Source organism: Silene latifolia, chromosome X, assembly GCF_048544455.1.
Source record: "Silene latifolia isolate original U9 population chromosome X, ASM4854445v1, whole genome shotgun sequence".
Taxonomy (NCBI): domain Eukaryota; kingdom Viridiplantae; phylum Streptophyta; class Magnoliopsida; order Caryophyllales; family Caryophyllaceae; genus Silene; species Silene latifolia.
Window position 1 is genome coordinate 84,193,671 of NC_133537.1, and position 8,556 is coordinate 84,202,226.

Below are 8,556 nucleotides of genomic sequence, written 5' to 3' on the forward strand. Positions count from 1 at the left end.
GCATTTGGTCAATGAATGGTAGGGGGAAATGATCCTTTCTTGTTGCGGAATTCAATTTTCGATAGTCAATGCACCTACGCCAACCAGTGATTTTCCTTGTGGGTATTAGCTCATTCTTCTCATTTGTCACTACCGTGGTACCTCCTTTCTTAGGTACCACTTGAACAGGGCTAACCCACAAAGAGTCCGATATAGGATATATGATTCCCGCATCAAGTAATTTCATAACCTCTCCTTTGACAACTTCTTGCATGTGGGGGTTTAATCTCCTTTGAGATTGAATGGTAGGTCTATGGTCCTCCTCTAGATGAATTATATACATACAAAAGTTGGGAGCTATCCCCTTAAGGTCATATAGACTATAACCTATAGCCTTTTCATGTTTCTTCAACACATCAAGCAATTTTCCCAATTGGTTTTCATCAAGTTTGTCATTAACAATCACGGGTTTGGTCTTAGATTCATCAAGCAAAGCATATTTCAAATTTTGGGGAAGGGGTTTTAAAGTTGTAATTTGTACCTCACTTTCCTCTTTCGAAGGTTCATTGAGAACTTGCTCCATTTCCATTAGACACTCCATTCTCATGGCATGTTCAACTTGTTCCTCAAGCTCATCAATCTCGTCATACATGACAAATTTTTCTTGCTCTTCGGCTTGTAAGATGTCTTCTAGGATTGATTGCTCATGTTCTATAGGTTGATATGCTTCCACAAGGATGTTATGTACTAATTCAGATTGCTCATGAGTAAGTTCTTTGTTAGCTAGAGCGGCCTCAAAAAGATCTACCTCTAACTCCCAATTCATATTTTTGGCCTCACTTGCTTCCAAGGCTTCCAATGCTTGCACGGGGTCTTTGAAGAAAGGTATACTTAAGTGGTCCTCAACAAAACAATCTATAATATCCATCTTGCAAAATATCGAACAACTTGAAAATAATTAGAACAAACCTTGAGGAGTTTTACTTCCCCAAGGCAAAGAAAGACACAACTAGTAACAATCTAAGAAAATCAAATCAAGTTAACATCGTCCCCGGCAACGGCGCCATTTTTGGTCGGTTTTACTCACTTCGAGATTTACATTTCGGTTACTTGTCATTAGGAGCACCTAGACCAAAACAATATTTATAACTTCACAAACAACTCTACTATTAGTAAAGAAGCAATTAAAGGTCGGATCTCAAGGGACGGGTATTGATGTAGGATTTTCGATTGCAAGTAGCGGTGTCTAGGGGTGTCACGATTTAGGGTTGAGATGCGAAGATCACTAAACTAAATAGCAATAAAAGTAAACAAGCAAGATGATTAAAAAGAGATGTAAAAAATTTATTAAAAGCACTAGGGTGTTATGGGGTCATAGGGGATTCGTGGGAATTGATCATACAAACATATTCACAAATTATAAGCAAGCAATTATTGTTGTGACGGATCGAGTTGGTTTATATCTTACAATCCTAGGAAGGTTTGGGTCCCGGAGCCAAATCGATTAGATTGTACAACACCTACAAGTCGACTTAATCCTCCCTACTCAACTATATGCATGGTCTAATGAGACTCGAGCTGGTTTATGTCTTACAAGTGTCATTGAAAAGGTAAGTGATGGGTAAAAAATGTAAGGATTCATAGGCTCGCATTTCATCAAACATAACATGTGCATAAGTTGAGATCACAACAAGGAAGCAAATAAACTTTGAAAACATATTAAATTAAGCATGAATCATTCCCCATGTTGGTTTCCCCTAATTACCCATTAACCCTAGTAAAGGAAACTACTCAGTCATTATTAAGTTTAGCATGTTAACAAGGTTGTCAATCACATTAACGAAGCAAAACATGATGAATAAATGAAGATGATTAACAATAATTAAAAAGGGATTAAGAGGATTATACCTACTAATGATTCCAAAATAAAGCAAAGAATAATAGAAGTACTTGATGATTGATTGGAAGGTTGTCAATCTCCCAATAATAACCCAAATAATCTTCAACCACCCAAAATAAAAGATGAACAAAAGAGAGATTAAGGAAATAAGATTTATATTAATATTTGATTAGAAGTTGATTACAAGATTAAGAAGAGATTAGAATGATATAAACTACACTAAGGATTGATAAGAAGAGCATGATCATCTAATTAGACTAATGGGGTATTTATAGTGGGGATTAGGTACAAAAATTAGGGTTTACTAAGGCCTTAAATGACGATTAAGTCCTTGAGGAATCGCTCCTCTCAGAAAAGATGTGAGTCTCCTTTTTGCCTGTCTTTCATAAATATGCTCAGCTTTTATGGAGGGAAGAAAAGGTTGTGTGGGACTGTAAGGGAATCCGAGCGTCCAAGGTGTCGGGACGGGCGGATTTCCTGGTGGATGGACGGGCGGATTGATAGGCTGGACGAGCGGATTGTGGTGTAGTTGGACGGGCGTCCCTTCTGCAAAGACGCTCAGATTCCTCACGTCTTGGACGGGCGTCTTCTTGGTTGGACGGGCGGATTGTGTCACAGCATCCTTTTCTTCTTTTCTTCTTCCAATAATCCTCCGGGATTTAGTCGGGGATGCAAGGATTTCTTCATCATTGCCCATCTACTATAATATGTACAAAGGCCTTCTAGTCTTGTCTTCTCTTTGATGCTTGGTCATTAGATTCGATCAATTTAGCTCTATTTTGCCATGAAAATGCAAGGTTTGCACTCCTCTCCTACCAAGGGAACAAAACCTCAAAGAATATGCAAAACAAAGGACTAAAGATAGTAAATGACCCAAATATGCACTAAAAAGCATAGGAACGAGGCTAATTTGGGGACTAAATGTGCTCAAATAATGGTCACATCAAATAACTTATGTAAGCCCTCAGCTGTGACAGACATTGTTTGGTTGGAATGTATGTACGGTGATTAGAATCGTCTATCATTTTTGCTGCAAGCATGTTTATGTGGGTCATAGTTTAGGTGAGTGACTATTTTCTCTTCTTCTCTTGCACTTATACACTTACCCTTTGCCTCATGATAGAAGAGTGACCCGTGAGAGTCCAATTTAAAAGGTCTTGCAAGCTTGACGGTTCAACTTATTTATAGACATCATATAACTCGTTTGCGCGTTACTATTGTAGCTATAAATGTTACTTTTGATTGCATTAAACGGTTTAAATCGACAAATTATAGCTAGCTCTGAGTTTTCATTTCTATTCCATTAGTTTGCATTTAGTTTACTCGAGGACGAGTAAAGGTTCTATTTGGGGAGATTTGATACGTGCAATTTATATAGTCTTTCTAGCCTCTTATTTCACGCATTTTTATGTCATTTTCATTGTTTTGTATTGCAAAATGCCCCGAATAGGCTACTTTGGTTTTTTTTGTCTCATTTGAAGGAACGGACTTCAAAGTGGTGAAATCGTTCCATATTCGTTCCTCCTAGCATGCACTTAAAGAGATGAAAGATTTAGAGCGGAAATGATGTGCCTCGGGAAGCGTGAGGGAGTCCTTTGAAGCTGACCAAACGGAGTGCAAGCTGTTTTCAGTGGCTAACTGCTCGATCGGGTGCTTTCTTCGTCGATCGAGTAGTTTTGACGGTTCAAGGTGTTCGATCGAGTCCCTGCTGAGCTCGATCGAAGTGGGCTGAATTAGAAGCTCTCGATCGAAAGCCATTTCTATTCGATCGAGAGGATAGGCTGAAGGATTACTCGATCGAGAGGTTTTAAATGCCTCGATCGAGTACTTTGCTTGTTTACACGGGTTACTAATCCGTGATCATCTTAGTTTATATAATAAAAACTCTTCCCTATATAAGGAAGACGTCATTAGGTTAAAAGAGGGGCGACACGACGCTTAATGACTCTACTCCTCTTAATTACTACTGCTCTTTTCTCTTTGCTACGATTAACTCATTCTTATTGCCGGATTTGCTTCTCTGTAATCATTCTCTACTCTTTTTACTCAATCTAATCTTCTTTGCTCTTAACTATTTGTTCTCTAATTTCTGTTTAATCATTGTCATTAATTTATGCAATTTCATTCCTTTAATCTTTTCACTATGCCTTTCTCTAGTTTATTCAATGTTGTTATTGTTTATGTCATTAATAGCATGAGTAGCTAAATTACCTTATGTTAGGATTAGGGGAGCCATGGTAGTGAATTGACGATGTTATGAATAGGTTAGAGGATTAATTGTGAGAACCGTTTTATGACAAAATAACAGTAATCGTTTAGTTGAGTGCACGCTTCTAAACTCATTAATTTGGTTAAATTCAATCCTAGATCGGAATATTGGAATGAACAGACCTGTTATGAACAGTAGACTACCCTAATGGGGACGGAAGTTAAGTTAGTTGTAATCTAGGGTGGATAGCGGACCGGAAGGACCTTTCCCTTTCCTTTCTCACATTAGATCGTCTGAACTATTTATGACTGAGTTGATTAATTGCCATGGTGAACCGAATTCCTAGCATACTTCTCCTTATTGTTGGAATAAGTGTCCTCCGACAATAATGCGATCACAACTGTCGATCATGATGATCACATGTTTAAATCTCATTTTAAGAATACATGTGGGATGTAATATTTTACAGTCAACTGGTCCACACATATCGGTAATGATTGGCTGTCTAGAGTTTGACATTACTGTCGTGCGACGGTGGTGATCAGTTGATCCCCTTAGGTCATACCTATAGGGAAATACTCTTAATTGATTATTTAATTAATCGTATGCCGATACGAGTTAATTAAATTGCTTAAAATTGACGGATGATTTTGTGAGTAAAGTTAACGTATCTTATTGTAATTTGATTAAATGAGACACGGTCTAAGTAATTGAATTATTTTATTACTTGGATAAAATTATTGTTTGCGAAACAATTAATATTGAATTGAGATTGAATGAATGATTTATTATAAATACAAGATGTTGTGATTTATAATTGATAAACCATTTTGGTACAAGTAATTACGAATTACTAGTCGATTTTGTATATAACATATTTTATGAGTATGTTGATTTTTAATATGTTAAAAATACATTACAATTTCACATGATAAGTAACATGTCACATTTGTCACAATTGACAAATGACAAAAAATAAAATGGACCATCCATTTTATAAAAGTGCCGAAATATGGAGGGAGTTTAAAGTGTATATTGTGTTTTTATTTTGAGTGGAAAACACAATGATAAGACCTTACTTGTAGTCATGCAAGCCTACACTTCTTGGGAAGAAAATTGGATCCATGCATTGGCTCCCCAATGAGCCCCTCCAACCAGTTTTCCAAGTGAGAAAAAGAGAGTCTTTCCTCCATCATTCATACAAAACATCAACAAAAAAGATTTTCTAGAGTAAGAAAAAAAAATTCTCTACAATTTGTGAAAATTCTAGAGAAATAAACTCACATAATCACTTCCTCTTGAACCGATTTTTCAAGAGCAAAACTATAATTTTTGTGTCAATTTTATAGTAAGACATATATTATTTCTAGTTCAAAATAATATTAGTTATTAAGAGGTTTCCTTGGGTATATGCTTTTGGGAGAGATTCTAAACTTGAATCTTATTCATCCAATGTTGGAAAGCTCAAGAACTAACAAGAAGAAGATCTTGTTGGTGCCTATAAAACCGAAATCACATAGTAAGGAAAACGATTTCTTCTTTACTTCTATTTATGTTTGCATGCATAAGATTTGTATTTATTTTATGACTAAATAAATTGTTTCATATATTAATATGTTGTATAATAAGATATAGATTTCTAACAAGCGGTATCACGAGCCTTAGGTTGTTTGCATGCAAATCGGTTATTGTTTTTCCGAGTTATAAGATTAACAAACAAAACTTATAAATTTGTGTTTATTATGATATATCACGAAATTTATTTGCATGTTAATGTTTCTGGTCCTAAAATGTATTTAGGATATTTTGGTTTATTTATGGATTTTTATTGTTCATTTTATATAATATTGGCATTAAATTGTGATTTTTATGATAACAATGTCATTTTTGGACGAAAATTAGCTAAACTTCGAATTTTTCAGTGGTTTTTGGATATGTTTCCACATATATCATCTATTAATGACCTGTAAATGTTCATAATAAAATGAGTTCTTATGCTCGAAATATGGATTTTTCAATTTAAAATCGTATTTAAATGGAAAAATAGGTTGATATGAGTTATATTTCGAATCTGGTCATAGAAATTTAGTATGTTGTCACATTAAATTTTACAAGATGTGTGTAAAATATTTGGCTATAATGAAGTCTTTATGCATGATTTATGAATTTTTGATGAAAAATCACATAAATAGTGACTTTAATTAGTAAAAATTGCTAAAACATACTTCATGACTAAGGAAAAACGTCACATGTTGCATTTTATCCCATATTTCAGATTTAAAAGTGAAAAGTTAATAAAAATATTTTTTTCTCATATTTTTATGGAAATAATTGATAAATCCGATAAACCGCAACATTGTTTTTCCTCGATAAATTTTCGAAATTTTTAACCTAAGTTTTTGAACATTATGAGTGTCATGGTATTTTTCCAGAATGTTCATGAGTTTAAATTTCAAATTTTGAAATTATTTGAAATTTTTATGATTTATTTGAAGTTTATGACATAATATTGTAATTTTGAGTCCATTTATGAACAATTTTAAGAAATATAAGTTAATTATTGTCAATATGTTAGTGGAGACTAATTTTGAGTTCTAAGTTGGTTAGGGTAATTAACTTGTACATAAATATGAATTTATGTAATTATTGTGATTATAAAAGGTTAAATCACGCAAATCCGTAAAAACCAATTAATATACGATATTGGCTCTTTAAAGGCGATTTAGCATAAAATTGGGCATGTTCATACATATTATAATGCTGCATTTTATTTATGATTGTCATATTTTAATTTTATGTAATTTTTGAATTATGTAATTTTACTTAGTATGGCCTTAGTTTTAATTGATATTACCCGAAATGTATGGGAATATCGATTTGGTTGTAATTTATTGTGATCTCGTATCACCGTTTTGTAATTTAATAGATTTATTTTATTTTAATTACAAATGTATAATAGGAAATTATGTAATTTGTTATGTAATTTATTTATTCCGGAGTTCCTTGAAGACGGTGCCACTCGAGAAGGCGATCCATTAAAGAAATTTGTTGCCTTGAAATGCGTGCCAAGACCAAAGTTCAAGGGACCAAAGGAGTTGGTTTCCGAATTTGTAATAGTTTATTAGATTTACTATTCTAGGAAGGCCATACTAGGATTTTATTTTTTATGCTTTGCATTTTATTTATATGTTTCATGCATCGCTAAATCGCCATAACTAAAACATGCATTATCATTTTATCGAGTTTATCGACCGTGTCAATTACAATTATCGTAGTTCACCGCTTTAGTTCACTTAAAACGTGATAAATAATAAATTGACATGACCTCTCGCTAAAATAAACAATTGAGACTTAGCCTTACCAAAAAGTAGAAACCATGAAAACCTATTTCGTGAGGGAGTGCACTCGGCTTTACCGGGGTACAAACCTTGTTACGTAGGGGAAGTGGGTGATAAATGTCTACCCACCGAATTTATAAAGATGAGGGTTATATTCGGCTTTACTGATGCCCAAGTTGATGTAATTTGGATCATGGACACATTTATTTGAAATTTGGGTTGAACTCAACGAAAGTATTTTCGACGGTTGCCGGATGTGTTTCGGGCTAAAGATAAATTTTTATGTAAATTTATCGACCAAGAGTTCTAAAAGTAGAATCGATTAAAAAGTTAATCCACCGAGTTATATTGATAAGGGTTGTATTCGGCTTTACCGATGCCTAAGTTAATATGGATTTGGGTCTTGGAATCATTTATCAAAGTTGGGTAGAGGTCACTAGATAAATGCTTTACTTGTTATTTACAAGTATTAATAAAACGATGAATGATTTGTTTTCATTATTCCGTTATCATATTGTTCTATTTCTTTACCACAATTCATATACGATATCATTTCGATTTTTGATTCAAATCTCCATTAAAACATCGTAACTAAAGACAAAACTTGAATTTTTCTTCTAAAAACCTCGTATTATCCATTGTACGGATCTCTTGTGAAGAGTATAGATAAAAGTTATTCGTGATCAAAAGGTTTTTTGATTCTTGACTGACATATCTACTTACAATGAATTGTTTCTCATATGCTTAGTTGAGTTAAGTACCTTGAAACGTCACATCATTTTGGTAACTAGATTTGTTTGAAATCAAAATTGACCAAAATACCGCAACCACTTCAATGAAAGTTTTAGACTAAACAAACGAATGAAGAGTAGTCTTCATGAATTTCTATTTTGCTTCTCTTAGAAAAGACTCATTGAAATGAGTGGGAGCATTCTCTTAAACCGTTAAGAAAAGGATGAGGTTTCAAAGAAGTAAAATTAGAATGAAATTGATACAAGGTAATGTTAAAAGTAAAGTTAGAATGAAATTGATACAAGGTAATGGACAGATAGCGAGGAAGACGTCTACCTCCAGGATCTTCCCTTAATCAAAGAAGCCGAAAGCATCTTAGATGAGATCATTGCCATGCT